The sequence below is a fragment of the Urtica dioica genome, chromosome 6 (assembly GCF_054948205.1).
Source record: "Urtica dioica subsp. dioica isolate 48M chromosome 6, U.dioica_male_clone48M_v1_H2, whole genome shotgun sequence".
Lineage (NCBI taxonomy): Eukaryota > Viridiplantae > Streptophyta > Magnoliopsida > Rosales > Urticaceae > Urtica > Urtica dioica.
This window is the reverse complement of record NC_142761.1, coordinates 35,345,222-35,368,963: the sequence shown is the minus strand read 5'-3', so window position 1 is coordinate 35,368,963 and position 23,742 is coordinate 35,345,222.

Below are 23,742 nucleotides of genomic sequence, written 5' to 3'. Positions count from 1 at the left end.
CTATTGACCTCAGTACGATTGTTAGGAGAATCTATGATGTCTGGTTATGTGACATTGAGAGTTGGAGACTCTATAGTTCTTCTAGGTATCTTCTGAAGGTACTGAATTGACCAGTGCACTTCTAGAGACAAAATAAGAACAAACCATTTAACCTCTTATGTCTCGAAGTAACTACGTATGAATTGCATCATGCTTACCTTAATCCTGAAATGAGACATGCCATTTCACAGCTTACGTATTCTCATTTGAGAAAGTTAGAGTTCGGACTCACTATGTGATTTTGAACAGGACCTATTGGTGAAGTACTAAGTTGTGAAGATGTCATGAGTAACTTTGTGAAGTTCTCATAGATATGGAATTCATGTACAAGATTGCTGAAATGCAATGTATATCACCTCATGCTTTGTTCCTTGGAATATGAATAAATGAACTGGCCAGTGTCCAAATTGAGTCTTGACTCTTTTGGATGAAACAATGTGACTTGTTAGCTCCTCGTCAATACATTGTTTCTAACTTATTCACAAGCGACAAAGGAGTTGAGGAAATAACAGCTAGAAGGGTAAAATGGTAATTTTGTAAATCTCGACTAGCTGATGATATTCATGAAGGTTAAACATAGATAATATTCAGTGGATCCATTCATCACAATTAGTTGAATTCTTGAGTATAAAATAAATTCATTTGAACCGAGAGATTCTCAGTGTCAACTCTTTAGTGGAGTCAGTTGACATTAAGCTAAACTTGGAAAAGGTTTGTGAACTTTTGAGTCCAAGTATTTTAGCTCAAGCTTTGTTCATTTGGATCCATGAGGTCACTGTCACAAATCATATTGAGTAGGAATAGTTAAACTAGAAGCTAAGTCAAAATAAGAACGAGACAAGTTTTACGAAAATTGTCAAAACGGTATTTTGTCTTTTTGGACATAGAATGAAATGAATGTCAATAAATTGTTTGACATGGTCATATGATGGCTTAAATCACTCGGCCATGATGAGTTCATTAGGCCTTGTGGATTAATTTCATTTCATAGAATTTTACTTGAAAATTCTTAATGGGCTTTTCTTATGTTGTCATGAACAAGTGAAGAAAAATCTAGAAGGCCCTTCTAGAAGGTCTTGGCCGCCCAACCCAAGGAGAAAAAGAGAGAGTTTTTGTGCATTAATGTATCAAGATACTTGCCAAAAGAAAAAGAGGAAACAAATTTCCTTTAAAAGGAAAGCATAGTGGGCGGCAATTAGAGGCAAGGAGAGAGCAAAATAAAAGAGGAAACAAATCCAAGGACTTGCTTGGAACATGCTTGGCCGTGTGACTCTATGGGGTAATGACCAAATTTTGCTCATGAATATGTGATATTCTATAGAAGAGGAAACTACCTTATTGAAGGTAATCCATCCCCTATAAATAGAGGTCTCATTCTCACATTTTATTCATCCCACATAAGTTAGAGATTGAGAGCTTCTCTCTCTAGAACTTGTGGTTGCCGCCCCTTCCCTCTATCTCTCTCTCTAGTTTTCTTTCGTTTTTGTTTTGGCACCTAGGTCCTCATTTGACCTAGTGTTTTTAGCTCTTCGACTTTGAGACTTGTTCTCGAGTCGTCGTGTTTAAAAGTGCCCACACACTAATTCCCCACACACTAATTCCTTTCTTTCTTGAGTGATTATAGTGATAGAAACTTTCGTGGTTGCTCGCATTCCCGAGGAAAGAACGTTTCAACTTTCCGAAGGCTTCTCAACGTTCAAGCTTCTCAAAGGTTAGTAAACATTCAATGGTCATTAATAGTTTTAATTTATATGTACTTGCTACTCTTTGTCTAGGTTAGTAAAATCGTTTTACTTGTTTTAAAGAAAATTTTTAAATTCCGCCGCTTGCTCGAAGTGTTAAACTTTTTCTTAACCCTAGATCAATTCCAACATCTTATTACCTTGGAGAGACAATTAACAATGCCAAGTTGGTAAGCAAAGTGCTCAGAGATAATCCCGAAAGGTTTTCTATGACAACTCAATCTATAGAAGAAACCCATGATCTGACTACCCTAAAGCTTGATGAGCTATTAGGATCTCTCAGAACCTATGAGATGAACCTCAAGGAGAAAGAACATAAGTCAGATAAGAAGAAAAAAGGAATCGCATTGAAGACTGAAGCTACTCCAAAAAAAGAGAAGGAATTCACAAATCAAATGGCGTTTCTTGCAAGAAACTTGGGGAAATTTATGAGGAAAATGAGGCAGACAAATGGTGGTCAAGGGTAGCAGTATACGTATAGCTCTCAGAACATAAGAGAAGGAAACCTCCAAAAGAAGATTCGTTGTGGTGATGGAAGCGGTAGCAACTAAAGAGACAAGGCCATGAGGATTCAGTGCCATGAATGTGAATGTTTTGGGCATATAGCAGCTGAATGTGCTAACACTATAAAGAAGACCAACAAGTCATTTGTTGCACGTTGGAGTGACAGTGATTCGGAGTCCAGAAAGGCTAAGAAAGATGTGAGCTTCAATCACGTTGGTCACATCAAACCCTACTGTTTCAGGTATCTAGCAGATTGAACAAAATAGAGAAGTTTGTGTTTGCCAAACCGGTTACTCCTATCCGTCGAGAATGGAGAGTCAAGAAGCAGGTGATGTGTTTTGTGGCATATAGTCTACTTGCCATGTAGAGGAAGGAAGCTGTTACTTTGGACAGTGGTTGCTCTAGTCATATGACTGATGATAAAAAGTCACTCTCACAGATGAAGAAAAGCAAGACTCAAACTGTGACGTTTGGTGATGATGAAAATGGTGAAGTTATTTTCAAATGAATTCTTAATCTAAAAGGTGTTCCTCAGCTTGAAGATGTCCTCCATGTTAATGGTCTAAAAGCTAATTTGTTGAGCAAAAGTCAACTTTGTGAAAAATACCACAGTGTTATGTTCACCAGTGAGGGATGCAGGGTCCTTGACAAGGATGACTCATGTGTTATGACAGGAATGAGGTCTTCTAACAATTATTACCTTCTAGGAGATGAAGGATCAATGTTTCGATCAAGGTGTATGGTCAGTAAATCTGATGAAATGAACTTGTCACATAAGAGGATGGGGCATCTAAATTAAAAGTCTATCAAGAATATTACAATTGGTGGACTTGTCAGAGGAATCCCTAAGCTTAAGGGAGACCTTAATGTGGTATGTGGAGATTGTCAGATTGGGAAACAGACCAAGACTTCTCACAAAGAGTACCTCTCAGATCATTACCACCAGACCTCTCGAGCTGCTCCATATGGACTTGATGGGCCCCTTTGAAGTTGAGAGCATAGGTGGTAAAAAAATACGCCTTTGTGTGTGTTGATGATTACTCTCGCTATTCATGGGTTGATTTTCTTTGAGAGAAATCAAATGCTGTCAAAGCCTTCATTACGTTGTGCACCAGGTTTCAGAGGGAGAAATGTGTTGATATATCCTCTATAAGAAGCGACCATGGAAGGGAATTCGAGAATAGATAGTTTTCTGATTACTATGATGCTCAGGGTATCTATCATCAGCTCTCTTCTCTTATCACACCTCAGCAGAATAGAATTGTTGAGCGCAAGAATTGGTCCTTAGTAGAGATGGTGAGAGTTATGATTCATGCTAAGGAAATGCCTCTAAAAATTTGGGCTGAAGCTATTAACACCTCATGTTACATCATCAACAAGGTAACTATTCGCACCGGTACTAAGAAGATGTGTTATGAGTTGTGGAAAGAGAAACAACCCCCTATCAAATATTTTTCACATATTTGGAAGTGTATGTTACATTCATAAAGACAGAGATTACAAGCATAAACTCGATCCCTAGAATGATGAAGTTTTTTCCTAGGCTATTCCACCACCAGCTGGGCATATAGAGTCTTTAATAAGCGTAATCACTTTGTAATGGAGTCAATCAACGTGACTATAAAGGATGAAAATGAATCTCAAGCTCATGCTGATGAAGATATAGATACATTCCCAGAAGTTCAAGAAGTTGATCAGATAAAGACTTTTGTAACTATTCAATATAAATTTCTTGGCTCATCTGATGAATAATCTGTTCAGGACTTGAATGAGAAGCAAGTCTCCGAAAGTGATCCTAACAAGGTCCTTCAACCTTCTTCGAGGATTCAGAAAGATCATCCTCTGTTCTTTATTATTGGTGATCCACGTGCCGTAGGAAGACCAGAGATACGCCTACTATCAACTATCGAGATATGCTTAGTCATTCTTGCTTTATTTCATGTATTAAGCCCAAAAATATAAAAGAAGCAATAATTTATGAATACTGGATAGTTGCTATGCAGGAAGAACTTAGCGAATTTGAGCAGAATGATGTTTGGGATCTTGTCTTGAGACCCATTGATGTCAATGTTATAGGGACAAAGTGGATATTTAAGAAGAAGTCCGATGACAAAGAAAATATCATCAGAAATAAAGCTCGCATTGTTGCCTAAGGATACTTTCAGAATGAAGCTGTAGACTTTGAAGAAACATTCTGTGACGACCCGACTTTTTGGACCGTCTTACTTATCTTACTTTTAAACTTTAGAAAATTCTTTAGAAAACTTGGAGGAATTTTTTTTAAAACACATCGAATCAAGGCGAACCAAAATTTTAAAGATCTTAAAAAGAAACAAAAGCATTTAAGAAAAATATGAAGATTGCATGTCGAACATTTCCTGAGAAGTACTTAACCAAAATTGAAAATACGAATTTAAAACTAAACATATAACAATACTAAAACATAATCCATATTCTAAGTCTCAACTAAATTAGAAAACTCTTTGAAACTTCATAACTTTGAAATAATTGAAAATAAAAACTTTAAAATTTATTTCTTAAAGACTTGTAGCGGAAGACTTATTCTGTAAATGAAAACCATAACCCAACCCTCTCGCTATCGATGCCGCTAGTCCGCCCTGCACAATTCCTTGCAAGTTGTTTACCTACAACAGAGATGAATATTTTTTCTTCGAAGAAATGATCTTACGCTCAGCGAGAACCATATAAAGCTCAAAAAATAAAAAGAGTAATGCAATGCATGAATCGGTTATTAGTATTTTAAAACTAATTGGTGATTTGATCTTTCTTTCTTGATTCTATCAACTTTTAGTTCGGGGTGCACCTAGGGTAGTCGTACGTATTTCAGTGCACACTTTAGAGACAAATATATGGGGTTGCAAGGTCCCACACTTTGCTCTAGCTAATAAACATATTAGGACCTCGGCCCGAGAAATTTCCCCATTTGGGCCCGTAAGTCGGCTCGAGAATTCTCCTTAAGACCTCCGTAACTCGAGGCGGTACGACTCTCTTGCTTATCTTTGTCTTTTCACTTTTTTATTTTCGTTACACGCATGAATGCCGTATAACATAAAAATATGCATAATAACATGACTAGAAATAAGAATATGATATAAATATTTTAGTTTATAACGTACATCACATAACATACCATACCATATCATATCATTACTTAACATACTATACCATATCATATCATAAGCTCAGCATACATAACATATCATATCATACCATACCATACCACACATATTTCAAACAATCACATAATAACAATTTCGAAAAAAAATATTATTAACTCATTCAGATCATATACTTATCGTATTTTATTTTTGCTGGCGTTGGTGCCCACAAGAAGAGTAGTAGTCATTACTTATATACATTTGATGTAATAAAGTCTCACAAAGACTCTTGCTTGTAACTGCTGAATTATTAATAAAAGTTGAAACTTTCATTTATTCTTCCTTGTCTGTTTGAAGCTTTATGATAAACCATAGTCTTTAGTCTTTAAACAAACCTAACAATAAATGAAGAGTAAAATATAGATTTGCATGAACAAACTCTTCATGGTTTGCTTACAACAACATATTCACAATCTAAGGATCAAAGGGCTATTGATCTCAGTATGACTGTTAGGAGAATCTATGATATTTGGTTATGAGACATAGAGAGTTGGAGACTCTATAGTTCTTCTTAGGTATCTTCTGAAGATACCGAATTGGCCAATGCACCTCTAGACACATTGTAAGAACAAACCATTTAACCTCTTCTATCTCAGAGTCACTATGTATGAATTTCATCATGCTTACCTCAATCCTGAAATGAGACATGTCATTTCATAGCTTACGTATTCTCATTTGAGAAAGTCAGAGTTCTAGATTCACTATGTGATGTAGACAAGACCTATTGGTGAAGTACTAAGTTATGAAGATGCCATGAATAACTTTGTGAAGACCTCATATATATGGAATGTGAATAAATGAACTGGCCAGTATCCAAATTGAGTCATGTCTCTTTTGGATGAATCAATGTGACTTGTTAGCTCCTCGTCAATACATTGTTTCTAACTTATTCACAAGTGACAAAGTAGTTGAGGAAATAACAACTCAAAGGGTAAAATGGCAATTTTGTAAATCCCATCTAGTTGATGATATTCATGAAGGGTAAACATAGATAATATTCAATGGATCCAGTCATCACTATTAAGTAGAATTCTTGAGTAGAAAACATATTCATTTGAACCGAGAGATTTCAGTGTCAGCTCTTTAGTGGAGCTAGTTGACATTAAGCTAGAACTTGGAAAAAGTTTGTGAACTCTTGAGTCCAAGTATGCTAGCTCAAGCTTTGTTGATTTGGATCCATGAGGTCACTATCACAAGTCATTAGAATAGGATTAGTTAAACAAGAAAGCTAAGTCAAAACAAGTTCAAATGTTAAACTAGACAAGTTTTACGAAAATTGTCTAAAGGTTAATTTTGTCCATTAGGACATAAGATAGTATGAATGTCAATAAATAAGTTTTTTGACATTGTCATATGATGATGATAAATTCTAGTCACACGGCGAACAAAATTATTTTGGGCCTTGAGGATTGAATTTCATTTCATGGAAATTTATGTGAAAATTCTACATTGGCTTTTCTTATATTGTCATGAACAAATAAAGAAACATTTAGAAGCATGTTCTAGAAGCCTCAAAACCGTCCATACCGTAGAGAGAAAGAGAGTTCATTTTGTGCATTGATGTATGAAGATAATTTCCAAAAGAAAAAAGAGGAAACAAATTTGCTCCATGAAGCAATGAGATGTGCAGCAAGCAAGGAGGGAGACAAATGAGGAAACAAATCCAAGGGATTGATGGACCATGTTGGACGTCCAAGGGGAGAAAGAGGAAACTAGAATTTGCTCATGAATATGTGATATTCAATAGAAAAGAGGAAACTACCTCTTTAAGGCAATCCCTCTTCCTATAAATATCCCACCTCATTCACAATATGCAACCCACAAGTTTTAGAGATTGAGAGCTTATCTCTCTAACCCTTTGGCCGCCTCTCTTTCTTTCTCTCTTTCTCTCTCTCTCTCTCACTTTCTCTTCTTGTTCTTTTGTTTTGGCACCTAGGTCCTCATTAGACCTAGTGTTTTGTTTTAGCTCTTTGGCTCCAAGACAAGTTCTTGAGTCATAGTGTTTAATAGCGCCCGAACACGAAATCCTTACCATATCTCGAAAGACTCTAGTGGTAGAAACGTTCGTGGTTAGTCACAGGTTCAAGAAGACTCGAGGGAGGCAAGCTTAGTGGGGAGACGAGCGATTCAACCTTTCCAAAGGATTCTCAACGCTCAAGCTTATAACGAGGTTGGTACCGAGTGAAAACTCAAAGTAGTTTAAAATTTTAAATTATATGGTCATGCACTTTGTCTAGGTAATAAAATCATTTTACGTGTTTTAAAGAATTTTTTATATTCCGCCGCTTGCTAGAAGCGATAAATTATTCTTAATCCTAGATCTATTCCAACAATCTTGAACTAATCTGTGTTGCAGTGAGATTATTCAAACCTAGATATCGGAGGTTACAATCGTAGATCGTCGAAGCAATTGGACGCTTAAAACGACTCGGAACTTAAAAGGGAGAAAATGCTATCGGGGATCAGCTAAGGAAAAGATTCAAGACATACTTTAGGTTCTAGAAATTTTCCGAATGAGATTCGACGTGAAATTACGAAAATACCATTGGCTATTAGGGTTTCGGAGAAAAACTAAAACTCTGGTAAAACTTTTGTAAAAGTTCAAATAATTATAAAACGTGATTTTGAGAACTTTTTTTGAAGGCAACCCGGCCAAAAGAAAAACGGTACTACTTATTAATATAACATCTTACTTTAAAAGCTTGTGAAAAACTGGTCTACGGATCGATCGTGAAATAATCAGAAAATATTATGTATAGAATGAAAATATTTTTCGATTACTTTTTTAAAAAGACGACATGTAAAACTAGCGTTTTAAGAAAAAATTAACGCAAAATAATAATTTTTGAATCCACTGTAAACGTTTTAAAGTCTGAAAATCGGAAATAGGCCAGACCAACGAATCAGATCTGCGCACTGATTCAAAAATAATCGGAAAATATTATGTATTTCATAAAAATATATGTTTTTAAGGATTTAGATAGAGACATTTAAATATAGCTTTTCCTAAAAGAATCGATGCAAAACAATTATTATTGAAACCATGGAAAGCGTTTTAAGAAACGATTTTTTTTTTTAAAGACAAAACTCTAGAAATTAAAAAAGAACAACCTAAAGAGAATACCTTGATGATTAAAGAGAGAAACTCGATTTCTAAAAGCTTTAGAGTATGGAAGATGATAGGTTTTTTTTTTTTTGGAAATATTAGGATAGAGAGGAATAGGGAGAGAAAGCCGAGAAGGAGAATAGCGTGAAAAGAAAAATAGAACAAAAATAATGAGGTCTAGTGTATTTATTAGGCTTTGGAAAAAGCTCTAGCAAAATTTTTTCTTCTATTACGCGTGAAGAAATTCAAATTCACGCTCATATAACAATATCTACGGAACTGGCTCCTTAAACTATTAAAAATACATATATGATATATATATATATATATGGAAAAATGATATGAAGTAGTCAATTCAAACTATGACTTTTGCAAAATAGCAATAGTTTCATTAGGTATAGCAAAATAGCCAATTGAGAAAACTGCGACTTTTAATCCTGCCTCGATTAATTTTAATCTAACCTTCATAAAGCTTACATTCTGTCTTTATAGTTCGTTAGGATTAAATTTAATCCTGCCTAGATTAATCTTACTTAGGCTAGTTTACTTATAGTTGACAAATTATGGCTATTTTGCAAAAGCTCAAGTTCTATTTGGCTATATAGCCGCTTGACCATATATATATATATATATATATATATATATATATATATATATATATATATATATATATATTATCTAACTTCCACGTTAAGAAAAGTAAGAAAAAGTAATAATATAATAATATAAAATATAACTTAAGTATCTAATTTTTATGAATACGTTAGACTTCTAAACATTTTGTATAAGAATATATATATATATATATATATATATATATATATATATATATATATATATATCTAATATATACATTAACATTAACGAATATACTTATATATATACCTGTATATTTATTTCATAAATATTAAAAATTCAAATACTAAGATAAAAATTAATAATAATAAAAAAGTTTGATTGTCACTCCATTAAAAGATTAAAGTCACTCTATTACAAAAATTCTAACTTTTCTCGTTATGTTAGATTTCGGGATTTCATAATCTCCCATACTTATTAGAATTTTCGTCCCGAAAATTAACAAGAAAGTTGAGAAGAACAGTAAAAACTCTTAATTGGAAATACTAAATCTCTTTAAAAAAATCATCGAAATCTTTAATCTCCAAGATGATGAAATCGATCCTTAGCTCTGACCACTAATTATTATCGGTACTTTTTAAAGCAGTACTATGATAATAAAGCATTACCGGACGGTAAGGCCGTGCATAAAACTTTTCTAGTTTTCTCTAGACTATAGCCTAATTTTTTTTTTTCTCAACTCCAACAAAAAAAAGGAGTGAGTAGCACCAGAGTGAAACAATACAAAGGCGTCATAACGGACCTGCTACTACATCCAAGGTGCTGGCTAGGGCATCGCCATTGGTGCAGGCGTAGATGCGACCTTGAGGTGGTTGTGGTGTGTCTGAGTTGCTGGTTGTGCTTCTAGTCGGCCCTGGAAGATCTGTGGCCCTTTAATTTAAACTTGAATGAAGTTGAGTCGCCCATTCTGATTGTTCCACTCAAAGTTCTGCTTCAGACAATGAAGATGTGTCCTGGCTGACCGAACTTGTAACACAATATACTGCCCATCTTACATTCTCCTGGGTGCATCCTCCCACATATGTTGCGTTTCGAAAATGACCCATTTTCTGTCTTGACTTTGTAATTGGCATTACCACTATTTTCAGGATGGCTCCTCTTCTTCCCATTTTCATTCTCGAGATATTGCGCCTTGCCGACTTGGTTGTTTAAGGGAGGCTGGTTAGACTTCTTATTGTTGCATATTCCTCTACTTTGAGTCTTCTCTTCCTTCCGTGCCTTGATGTACTGGTCTCGCTCCTCCTTCACTTGAACCAAATGGTATTCAGCACGCATTGCACGTTAGAGACAGTCTGCAACAATGGATGGTGGATGACTTCCACTATCAATTGCTAGAGCTAGTTCTGGTCGGAACATTCTCATCATCCTTCGAACTCTTTCTGACTCGGTCGGAACCAAGTAAGGGCATAATCTTGCCAGCTGGTTGAACTTTCTCACAGCTTCAGTCACAATCATCGTGCCTTGCTTTAACTCCATAAACTCCTTTTGTTGAGTATTCAACGAGCGCATGTTGAAATACTTACCGTTGAACTCCTCGATGAAGTCATCCCAAGACATAGCACGTGTGTCTCTTCTAACTGAACTGTCTCCCACCGATATCGTGCATCATTCTTCAGAACAAAAGACGCGCATATGACCTTCTCAATTTCCGAGATATTCATGAAGTTGAAGATCTTCTTCATTTCTGACATTCAGCTACTAAAGGATCAAACGATCCTTCAAAATCTGGGGCTCTCATCCTCCTGAACCTTTCGAAAAGATCATCAGTGACAACAACTTGGCCCATTCGAAGTACATTCTGGGGAGGTGCTGGTGGTGCTTATTGATCCTTTCCCATATTTCCATTCACTTGGGGGAGGTGGTTCCTTAATTCTTGTATCTCCGCTTCTTGAGCTTCGATACGTTACAGCAAGGTTGTAACGAACACCGCAAGATCTTGTTGGGCCGCTGGCTGAGGTCCGGGGACTAGATCGTTGGGATTCTCTGCTACTCCCTGTTTGCGGGAAACGAAGCGGCATGATGAGCATCTTGCACTGTGACATCAGCGGCAACTCTGCCTCTTCCTCTACCTCGGCCTCGTAGCCTACCTCTACCTTGTCCATGAGCAGCTTGAACGTTTTCCATATAAGTAAAAAAAATACGACTAAGATAAAAAATATGACTAAGATAAAAAATACTAACTTACTTGAGTCGGGGGTAGCCATGCGATCGAATAGCGAAGGGGGTCATAGGTTCGTTGCTTTGATACCAACTATGACGACCTGACTTTTCGGACCGTCTTACTTATCTTACTTTTTAAACTTTAGAAAATTCTATAGAAAACTTGGAGGATTTTTTTTTTAAAACACATCGAATCAAGGTGAACAAATTTTTTAAAGATCTTAAGAAGAAACAAGCATTTAAGAAAAATATGAAGATTGCATATCGAACATTTCATGAGAAGTACTTAACCAAAATTGGAAATACGAATTTAAAACTATAGTGGCAAAATACTAAAACATAATCCATATTCTAAGTCTCAACTAAATTAGAAAACTCTTTGAAACTCAATAACTTTGAAATAATTGAAAATAAAAACTTTAAAATTTATTTCTTAAAGACTTGTAGCGGAAGACTTATTCTGTAAATGAAAACCATAACCTAACCCTCTCGCTATCGACGCCGCTAGTCCGCCCTGCTCAGTTCCTTGCAAGTTATTTACCTACAACACATATGTATATTTTTTTTCTTCGAAAAAATGAGCTTACGCTCAGCAAGAACAATATAAAACTAACAAAATAAAAAGAGTAATGCAATGCATGAACCGGTTATTAGTATTTTAAAACTAATCAGTGATTTGATCTTTCTTTCTTGATTCTATCAACTTTTAGTTCGGAGTGCGCCTAGGATAGTCGTACCTATTTCAGTGTGCACTTTAGAGACAAAGATATGGGGTTGCAAGGTCCTACACTTTGCTCTAGCTAATAAACATATTAGGGCATCGACCCGAGAAATTTCCCCATTTGGGCCCGTAAGTCGGCTCGAGAAAATTTCCTTAAGACCTTCGTAACTCGAGGCGGTACGACTCCCTTGCTTATCACTTTATTTTATTTTCGTTACACGCATGAATGATGCATGACATAAAAATATACATGATAACATGACTATAAATAAGAATATGATATAAATATTTTACTTTATAACATATAATCACATAACATAACATACCATACCATATCATATCATTACATAACATACTATACCATATTATATCATAAAATCGGCATCCATAACATATCATATCACACCATACCACACATATGTCAACCAATCACATAATAACAATTTCAAAAAAAAATATTATTAACTCATTCAGATCATATAGTTATCGTATTTTATTTTGAACTAATTTGTGTTGCAGTGAGATTATTCTCATCTAGATATCGGAGGCTACGATCGTAGATTGTCGAAGGAATTGGATGCTGAAAATGATTCGGAACCTAAAAGGGATAAAATGCTACCGGGGATCAGCTGAGGAAAGGATTCAAGACATACTTTAGGTTCTGGAAATTTTCCGAACGAGATTGGACGTGAAATTACGAAAATACCATTGGCTATTAGGGTTTCAGAGAAAAACTAAAACTCTGGTAAAAATTTTGTAAAAATTCCAATAACTATATAACGTGATTTTGAGAACTTTTTGTGAAGGCAACACGGCCAAAAGAAAAACGGAACTACTTATTAATAATAAGACAAGTATAACATCTTACTTTAAAAGCTAGTGAAAAACTGGTCTGCGGATCGATCGTAAAATAATCAGAAAATATTATGTATAGGATGAAAATATTTTTCGATTACTTTTTTTTTAAAATGACATGAAAAAGTAGCGTTTTCAGAAAACATTAACACAAAATAATAATTTTTGAATCCACAGTAAACGTTTTAAAGTCTGAAAATCGGAAATATGCCTAACTAGCGAATCAGGTCTATGCACTGATTTGAAAATAATCAGAAAATATTATGTATTTCATAAAATATATGTTCTTAAGGATTTAGATAGACGACATTTAAATATAGCTTTTCCAAAAAGAATCGATGCAAAATAATGATTATTGAAACCACGGAAAGCGTTTTAAGAAACGATTTTTTTTTTTTAAAGACAAAACCCTAGAAATCAAAGTAGAACAACCTAAAGAGAATAGCTTGATGATTGAAGAGAGAAACTCGATTTCTAAAAACTTTAGAGTCTGAAATATGATAGACTTTTTTCTTGGAACTATATGTATAGAGAGGAATAAGCAGAAAGCTGAGAAGGAGAATAGCGCGAAAAGAAAAAGAGAACAAAAATAAACAATGAGGTCTAGTGTATTTATTAGACTTTGGAAAAAGCCATAGCAAAATTTTTTCTTCTATAACGCGTGAAGAAATTCAAATGCACGCTCATATAACAAAATCTACAGAACTAACTCCTTAAACTAATTAAAAATACATATATGATATATATAGATATTATCTAACTTCCACGTTAAGAAAAATAGGAAAACGTAATAACATAATAATATAAAATATAACTTTATCTAACTTTTATGAATACGACAGATTTCTAAACATTTTTGTATAAGAATATATATACATATCTAATATATACATTAACACTAATGAATATACTTTTTATATATATACCTGTATATTTATTTCATAAATATTAAAACTTCAAATACTAAGATAAAAATTAATAATAAAAAAAAAAGTTTGATTGCCACTCCATTAAAAGATTAAAGTCACTCAACTACTATAAATACTCCTCCAATGAGGGGTATTCGACACATTCATTCCTTTGAAAACTCACTCTACTCTCTGCTTCTCTAGATGCCATCTTTGGCCTGAAGCATCCTCTGCAAGATTTCTTGCTCTCAGAGATTCTGAAATGCTCCCGAGGACTCCTGGGCGTCGTTTCTTCTGACCGAGCACTTTGTCTAGAGCCCAAGCGCGCTCCAAGGATTTTCCACTAAAAATCCCCTACGCGTGTAACACACTAGACACGTCCACCATTGTTGACAGGAAATCGCCTACGCGTCTTGCACGCCCGCCGCGACAAGAAACTCTTGACTTAGAGTCTCCCACGTCTCCAAAAGAGAGAAAACACACTTTCTCTCTCGGGTCACTCGATCCTAGAGTTCTGAGACGTCGCCGAGGACTCCTCCGCTCTCCGCCTCCTCTGTCGAGCACACTATCTAGACACCACGTCTCATACAGCGTTACATATGCCTTGAACTACGTTCTAACCTGATCCCTACGGTCACTCCCCATATTCACCCATTCTCTCCTCTGAGAAACCCTCCGACTGGAGGAAACCTAATTCGAGACTCTCGAGTTCACACATTTGGCTCGAGTGCGGCCACTTGGTCCGGCCTTGGGTCGAACTCCCGAAGCTTTAAATCGTTGTTCCTTTTCGTGCGATAACATTTTGGCACTAGAAGGAGGGGACTTCCCGATTTGCACAGCCCAAAATCCCTTCTATTCATCTTCTTCTTTTCTCCTGAAAACTCGACTTTCTCGGACTCGAGAAAAGATGAATAATCAACCACCCATACGTTCTGAGGGCGTTAACAACCCCGATAACGCTACTGGGACCAAAAAATATTTCTTGCACTCCCGAGCGTAAGGTGATGAAGAGTCTCTCCCTGAAGAGAGCTCGACCCACTCACCATCTCCATCTCCAGATAGCCGGGATGACCGCATCATGGAGTTGGAGGAGAATAACCGCCGACTAAAGGTGAAGAATTCGAGGTACCACAGTCGACTGGCTGCAAAATGACCTGCGCATAACACAGTAATCCCCAACAGGGATCTCGAGAACCTCAATGAGGAAAGTCGTGACCGCGACCCAGATTATGAGGGCACTGACAATTCAGAGGATATCGAGACTTCTCTTACAAAGGACGGGAACTCCCCACGTTGAATGAATCCGGTCCTTCGGATCCCTCACCCAAGACAAGGGATGCACCTGCAGCCTCCCAAGAGGGAAGCTCCCGACGTTCGACCCATGACCGACTTGGTCAAAGTGATAATATTGCGGAAAGTCAGGGCACGCGAAGAGCGCGCCGTCTTAGACGAAGCATGCACCTCCGTGTGGCAAGCCCGGATCTTAGGGATCAACTTACTGCCCAACGCAGTGAGCGTGGCGATGATCTTAGAGATCGACTAAGCTCTCGGCCAAACAACCCCTATGCAGCCCCAATTAACAGGAACTGCCGCACAGGTCAAGGGTCCAATGAGAGGCGATAGATGAATCCTCCCGAACGGGGAGTTAATCCGACTACAGGTCTCGATGTGGTGACCATGATCCACAATCTTCGAAACGAAGTACGAGATCTCCGAGAATATGGAGTTGGCGGAAGTTTCTATGGGGGCGTCGAAGAGAATTCCTCGCCTTTCACGGCCCATATATTGACCGAGGTATGCACGGGAAATTTCAAACTCCTGAACCTCGCTCCATATGATGGGAAATCAGATCCCGCTTACCATATCAAGCACTATGAAACCTAGATGACGATGCAGGGTGTCGCTCCCGGCGTCATGTGCCAAGTTTTAGTCTTACCCCCGCCGGACCCGGCTTCGAGTGGTTCAAGAACTTAAGGCCGGGAAGCATCTCGTCGTTCAAAGACCTGAAGGACATGTTCCTAGCACGCTTCCGCTACATCTATGGTCCAAAAGAAGACCAAGATGTACCCGTGGTCAATCAGGCAAGAGAGTGGCGAGTCTCTTAGACGATACCTCACCCGATTCACTGAAGAATCGAATAAGGTCGACCGCTTTGATGAAAGTGACGCAATCGGCGCGATCATTGAAGGCTTGCGCACAAGTGACTTCCTCAAGTCCGTCGTCGGTCGTGTCCATTCTCCCATGGCCGAGTTAATGACTCGAGCCAAGACCTTCGTAGGAGTCGAAGATTACCTCTATAGCCGAAAGAGCAACAATCAAAGCCCTCGCCACCGAGATGAACCTATCCACGAGCAAGGCGACTCTCGTAAAAGGCGAAACAGAGGGGGTCAGGCTTCTAATAGCTAACCTTCGATGCCGCAGAAGAATTTAAGGGCTACTCGGCGTTCCCGCCATTGAACACAACGCCAGATCAAATCCTAGCTTTGGCGCGTGACAAGTTCACCGCCCCGGCTCTAATGAAAAAGACCCATCGACTCGCGACCGGTCTAGATATTGCGAGTTCCATCATGAATATGGTCACTTGACCTCCGAGTGCCACAATCTCAAAAGGAAAATTGAGGCTCTGATCCAAGTGGGTGAGTTGAAAGAGTTCGTGTTACGGATGAGCGTTGCGGGCCCCACCTCAAGCAGATCACAGTCTAGCAAAGAAGGAGGAACAACTGTTACTGCCGACCAAACCACAGCAACTACTGCCGCCAATCCACAGCTCCACGTTGTAACACCATACTGGGTGGTCCACAGTGTGGAAACTCAGCCCGACAACAGAAAAAAATTCTAAGGGCCGCGTCCCAAGAAGATGCCGCTATGCACATCAACCTCACCTACGAGGAACCTCCGTCCGTGCCCCACGAGATGATGTACTTCACCAACGAAGAGGCCAAGAGAGTTGTGCATCCGCACAATGACGCGATAGTTCTAATAGCTCAGATGGGCAATAACCTGGTGAAGAGGGTTTTCATCGACAACGGCAGTACTGCCGACATAATTTTTGAGACCACCATAGAGCGCATGAAGCTAAGGGGGCTACGCCCAACTCCAATCCAAACGCCATTATTCGGTTTCACTAGGGAGAGAGTCATGACCGAAAGCATCATCGATCTGCCGGTCACCTTCGGAACTCCCGGAGGCATTGAAGTCGTTCACATGGTCCCATTCCTAGTGGTTGGTCAGGAATCGTCGTACAATATAATCATTGGACGACCCACGCTGAACCGACTAAGGGCTATTACTTCTACATACCACCTACTGGTGAAGTCCATACCAAGGAGGAAATCGGCATTATGGCTGGAGATCAATCCCAAGCCAGAATATGCTACATCTAAGGAATCGATGGAAAACCCGCTAGAAAGACTGTTAACACAATCTCCCAACTTAGAGATAGCGTCGAGTCGACCAAGGTCCTCCGTGAAATCCACGAAGACATCTGCATGACACGCCCAAGTGCAAGGTACCGGGGTCCTCGTCCCAAACTAGGAGGGACCCTACAGAATCTACCAAGTCATACATGACGAGACCTACTACATCGAATACACAGACGAGACCCCGATTTGTCACCCGTGGAATGCGGAACACTTGAGGCAGTACTACTAGTAGCCAGCGCTTCCCCCATTTTATTGCTTTGTTTTCCCACATTCAATAATGCCTACGAGCCAATGTTTTATGAATTCAATTTTATTTGCAATATTAATAAAATTTGAGGTTTTTCTTTCAAAATCCACTTTATCAAAGTTTTTCGGTCATCAAGATAATGCTTGTATACCCAAAGACTTGGGGGGCTAGTGACATAGGCAATGGTAAGGAAATCCTCAAGAAAGTACGCTTCACCACAACAAACCACCTGAACATAAACGGGAACAAGCGCACCCTAAAGACGCCTACGCGGCGCGCCATAAGACGTCCATGAGATGCAGGCTTGAGTCGCTATACACGGCCCATCTTAAGATGCCCACGCGACGCGCCATAAGACATCCATGAGATGCTGGCTAATGTTACCATAGACGGCACACCGAAAGACGCCTCCGCGGTGGACCATAAGAAATCCAAGATATGCGGGCTAAATACGCCTCAGCGGCGCGCCATAAGACATCCAAGAGATGCAGGCTGACGCCTACGCGGCGTGCCATAAGACATCCAAGAGATACAGGAAAAAGATGCTTCCGCGGCGCGCCATAAGACATCCAAGAGATGCAGCTTAAAGACGCATCCGCAGCGCGCCATAAGACATCCAAGAGATGCAGGCAAAAGACACCTCCGCGGCGCGCCATAAGACATCCATGAAATGCAGGCTAAAGACGCCTCCGCGACGCTCCATAAGACATTCAAGAGATGCAGGCTAAAGACGCCTCTGCGGCACGCTATTAAGACATCCAAGATATGCAGGCTAAAGACGCCTACATGGCGCACTAAGCCGTCCATCGCGACGCACTAAAGCCGTCCATCGCGACGCACCTAAGACGCCTACATGGCGCACCTAAGACGCCTACATGGCGCACTTAAGACGCCTACATCGTGCACCTAAGCCGTCCCTTGCGACACACCAAAAATGCCTACATGGCGCACCTAAGATGCCTACATGGCGCACTACGCCGTCCCTCACGACGCACCAAAGCTGCCTACATGGTGCACTTAAGACGTCTACATGGCGCATGAAGCCGTCTCTCATGACGCACCAAAGCCGCCTACATGACGCACCTAAGACACCTACATGGCGCACCTAAGACGCGTACATGGTGCCCCTAAGCCGTCCCTCGCGACGCGCCAAAGCCGCCTACATGGCGCACCTAAGACGCCTACATGGTGCACTAAGCCGTCCATCACGGCGCACCAAAGCTGCCTACATGACACACTTAAGATGCCTACATGACGCAAGAGGCCGTCTCTCATGACGCACTTAGGCCCTCTCCCACGACGCACAAAGCCATCTCTCACGACGCGCTCCAAGTTTCTACAAGGCACTGCATATGATGACTAATCACAATGCACTCGAAGCCGCCATAAGGCGCACCTGAACTGCCATATTAGGCGCAGTTCATGCCATCTCACACGATGCACCCACGTCATCGAATTATAATCTCACAAGAAAAAAACCTAGATAAATCAGAGAAAAATACTAATGAACTTGTTGATCAATCTGTGCGCTGATGTCTGCTTTATATACCAATCTGATGCTTTAATCCTGACCATCGAAAGCACAGGTAATCAAATGGCTCTGATACTCTTCGCATCAAAACGACAAAGCTGAGTGTCAACTAAAAGTTACTCAGCTTATACATCGTTCGTCACCTAAACGACATGCCTCTAACATACCTATACTTGGGCTGAGATCAACTTTATTGTGGGCCTTCTACATTTGGGCTTCACATCTCACAACAGTCTCCACCTTGAAGTCCGAATCCCTCCACCTTGATACTAAAAGTATATACCCACACTGCCTTGATAGCTCACTCAGTTTCTTAATCACTAAACAATTTGTTCAAGCAATGCAGTCACGATCGTAGTTCTCACTCGCTAATTCGCGCGGGAAAATTTCGCGCGCGAATTAGCGACGATTAAGTCGTTGCTAATAAGTTAATTTTTTGATAATTAGCGACGACTTTGTCGTCGCTAATTACAAACTTTTTTTTTAGATTTTTAAAATTATTAATTTTTATCGTCGTTAATTATTTATTTTTTAATTTTTTTTCGTTTATGAAATTCTAACATGAAAAATCAAATAAAGACCAAAATATATTATCCAAATCAACTTATATATAAAATCCGGTTACGTTTTCGATTATCGAGATATATGTAAATAAGAATCTACAATACACAAAATATATAATAAAACACTAGTCGTGGCGTTTGCTTTGTCGTCCTGCCGCTCGTTTTCCCCCTCCTCGACGTGAAATGCTCTTCTGCTGGCGCTGAAACTCTGCAAGCTGTGGCGGAACAATGTGCTCATGATCAGTAGACTGACTCGGACCGCCGGGCGTCATCTACTGACTACCATCGGGAGTCCTCTACTGGCCGCCCGTCGGAGTGTGGACGCCAGGCGTCGGAGTATGGACACCGGCCGTCAGAGTCTGCTGGCTGTGGGACGACGGAGACTGCTGCGAACTATGCAGAAATTGAGGCATAAACGAGCTCAGGTTGAGGTGGGGCACCTGACTCCGTATTGCCTCGGCGAACGAGGCGAGGGTCGACGTGAACACCTCCTGGGAGATATATCCTGGATGCGACGTCCCAACCTCCGAACTACCGTAGACTTCGACGAGGTCAGCTGCCATCCGTGCTCCCTGTGGCACCAAACGTCCGACGCCGGTCAAGTGATCAGTCCGCAAACCCATAATATCGCGGATCGCCTGCTGCTCTAGGACGGAAATATCAACGTCCGCTCCTTGTTGCTCAGCCTCCGCTCGCAACGTGTTGAACCTATCGACCAGTCAATCCTGATATAATATATATTAATCGAAAGATAAGACAAAATAAATGTAAACTTACATAACGTGCGGAGGCTTCAGGAGTCAGCCATTCGGACTTGTCAGATTGATGTTGGCGCTTGTAGTTCGCAAACAAGCTCTCGAAAACGCCTGTCTCGACGCTCTTCTGCATGTAAACAAAATTTCAAGTGTTATATAGTTTTAATGATTTGAAGTATCATATAAACATAAAACTTACGTTTTTCATGCGGTGGGTCAAGAATCCAATCGTCTCCTGTCGACTCTTCGTCTTCTTCTTCGAGCGATTCGCCTTGTTCTTCGCTTGTATGGCCTGTAATATAATAAACGTACACGTAAATAACAAATTGTATAATAAAAGGGTAAACACATATTTAACGTAAATGATTTGATTACCTTAAACTCATCGCTCGAATATCGTTGTATAAGCGTCTCCCAGTCGGTGTCGAGCTTAACGGTCCTCGGTTACATCGACCGCGCCACCTGTACGCTGCTCTTGCAGTCAATGTCGAACCATGACCGCAAGGTATGCCTCCAATCGCGAAGACGAGTTTTTGCGTCTCGAATGATTTCCGCATCTACAATCGCCTTCTTCTTCCCAGTTGCGTCGCCATCGACTCGAATGTCGTACTTGTCTCGAATCGTTGATCGGATCTCGGCCTCATTCACCGGCCCCACGTTCGCAGTCGTCCACCTTTGGACCGTAGGCGAGATCTTGTCTCGGACGACCAACCCGAGCGTGTTCGCGAACGTCGCGAGATCCGGATCCATCTCTCGCTCTGGCTGCAAGAACGACTGAAACTCCTCGTTATAAATAACCACTTCCTTCACCCCGGGGCGCTGTGCACGCTCAGATCGTTTCCCGAGCGTCGGCCCACGCACGGCGGGTTCGATATCCTCGTCGGCTTCTTCGACGCCATCGCGTACGGGCGCCGACTCGTAATAATTCGGGAGACGGGATAGGTAGTCATCCCCGCCTCCGCTGCCTCCGGCTCCTGTAGCCGTAGCCATCTGAAATTTACCTAAAGATAACTCATTTTATTTTACCTAAAGATTCAACATTTAAAAATTTAGTAATTTCCAGATTTTATTTTATAATTTCACTATCCTACCGAAATTTCGGCAGAACCTCCCCTATAAACTTAACAACCCGACATCAAGCCTTTAACTTTAAAACCTGCATAGAAACATCCTAAAACGAACGATAAATCGAACCTCAGTGGTTCGATTATTAAAATACATAATCCATAACCAACTAATTAATTTCACATTTTTATTTTTTTTAAATCTATAAACTAATTAATTTCACATTTTTATTCATTTTTAAATCTATAACCAATTAATTAATATCACATTTTTATTCATTTCTAACAAAAATTAAATCCAATTTCAATTTCAATTTCAATCCATAATTAATTAATTAATTAATTTCACAAACTATATCGATCTCCTAACGTCGAGGCCAACTACACAAAATTAAACAATTTTAAATTTTCTAATCGTAATTAACAAAATTACATTTCCTAATTTATTAATCTCTAATCTACTATACTTATATACATATTTAATCTATAATCCTAATTTACAATTTTAAATTATCCTAAATAATTATATATATATAACTAATTATGTAAATACTTATATCCTATATAATTATAACTAATTATATAAATACTTATATCCTTAATTATATACTAAATTATGTAAATATATCAAATATAACTTATATATATATATATATATATATATATATATATATATATATATATATAAACTTACCGGCGGTGGCGGATCGAGGAAGAGCCGTGCAGGCGGAGGAAGAGGCGGACGAGCTGGACTTCGGCGTCGGTGGCGGAACGGCGGAGGACGGCGACGAGCTTTGGAGAGACAGATCTGAGGAGAGAGAGAGACGTGAGGAGAGAGAGATGTGAGGAGAGAGAGACATGAGGAGAGAGCGACTTACCGAAGCTTCGGGGATGGCGGATGACGGCGGAGGACGGGGGTTCGTCGGAGGAGAATTGGGTTTTTGGGAGAGATTGGAGAAATGAAGATTTTTAGGTCGGGGAAAAATGGAGGAAACTGATGCGCGACCTGGTATTTAAAGACATTTACCGATGATTAAATCGTCGCTAAATGTTTAAAATTCGTAGCTAAATGAACTTAAATTTTCAGTTCATAACCAGACATTTAGCGACGATTTAATCGTCGCTAATAGTATTTTACACATTTAGCGACGATTTTTTATCGTCGCTAAATCATTTCATTTAAATTATTTTGGGGGGATTTTTCCCTCTTTAAATTTCGTTAAAATTCGAAATTAATTCGATATTAATCCCAAACTATTAGCGACGATAATATCGTCGCTAATTGTTTTCCCACGAACTTAGCGACGAATAGATATAATTAGCGACGAAAATATCGTCGCTAATTATCTTTGCCGCGAAACTTTAGAAGTTTTGGCACCAAATAATTAGCGACGATAAATTCGTCGCTAAAAGAGTGATTAGCGACGATTAAGTCGTCGCTAATACTTCCGTAGCTAAATGTCATATTTCTAGTAGTGTGCACCAGATTTCTGCTCAAGTGAATGGCGCTTTGACTGTGAGAATATCGTTGCCTTGCCTTCTAGCGCCTCTACTTCCATAAAAGCAACCCTTGAAGCAAAATGGCTTCCTTCACCGCATCTGCTAATGCCACGTACTCCATTTCTGTGGTTGATAATGCCACCAATGGTTGCAACAGAGACTTCCAACTTATGCAATTACTTCCTAGAGTGAATTAATAAGTTGTTGTGGACTTCCTTGGATCTTTGTCACCTACAAAATTAGAATCAATATACCGCACAAGATCAAGTGTGTTATACCTTCGTTTATAAACTAAACTAGCTTCGACAGAGCTGCTAATGTAACTCAAAACGTATTGCAAAGACTTCCAATGTTCATGTCCTGGGTTAGACATGTAGCTACTCAACAAAGAGATGGCAAAAGATAAGTCAAGTCTAGAGCTAATCATTAATTACATAACAAAACCAATAACATTTGAATAAGGTATGTTTACCACCTTAGAAACTTCAGAATTATCTTTGGACACTGATACTTGTTGAGCAAGAAATACCCAGCCAAAGGAACCTTCACAGGTTTTGGTGGCCATACTTCTCAATCAGCTTCTGGAGGTACACAATATGTGGACCTTTAGGAAGCTTTTATGTCAAATTCTGAACTTAGATTATATTTCGACTATTTTATTTTGGACTTAGATTTTCTGATCATAAGCATATCATTTATGTACATCAAAAGATACACAGGAGGCTCTCCTAACTGGTACTAGAAGCTGTTGGGAATATTGCCCACTTGAAGATAATGAATAAATGATTACTAAATTCGATAATAAGATTA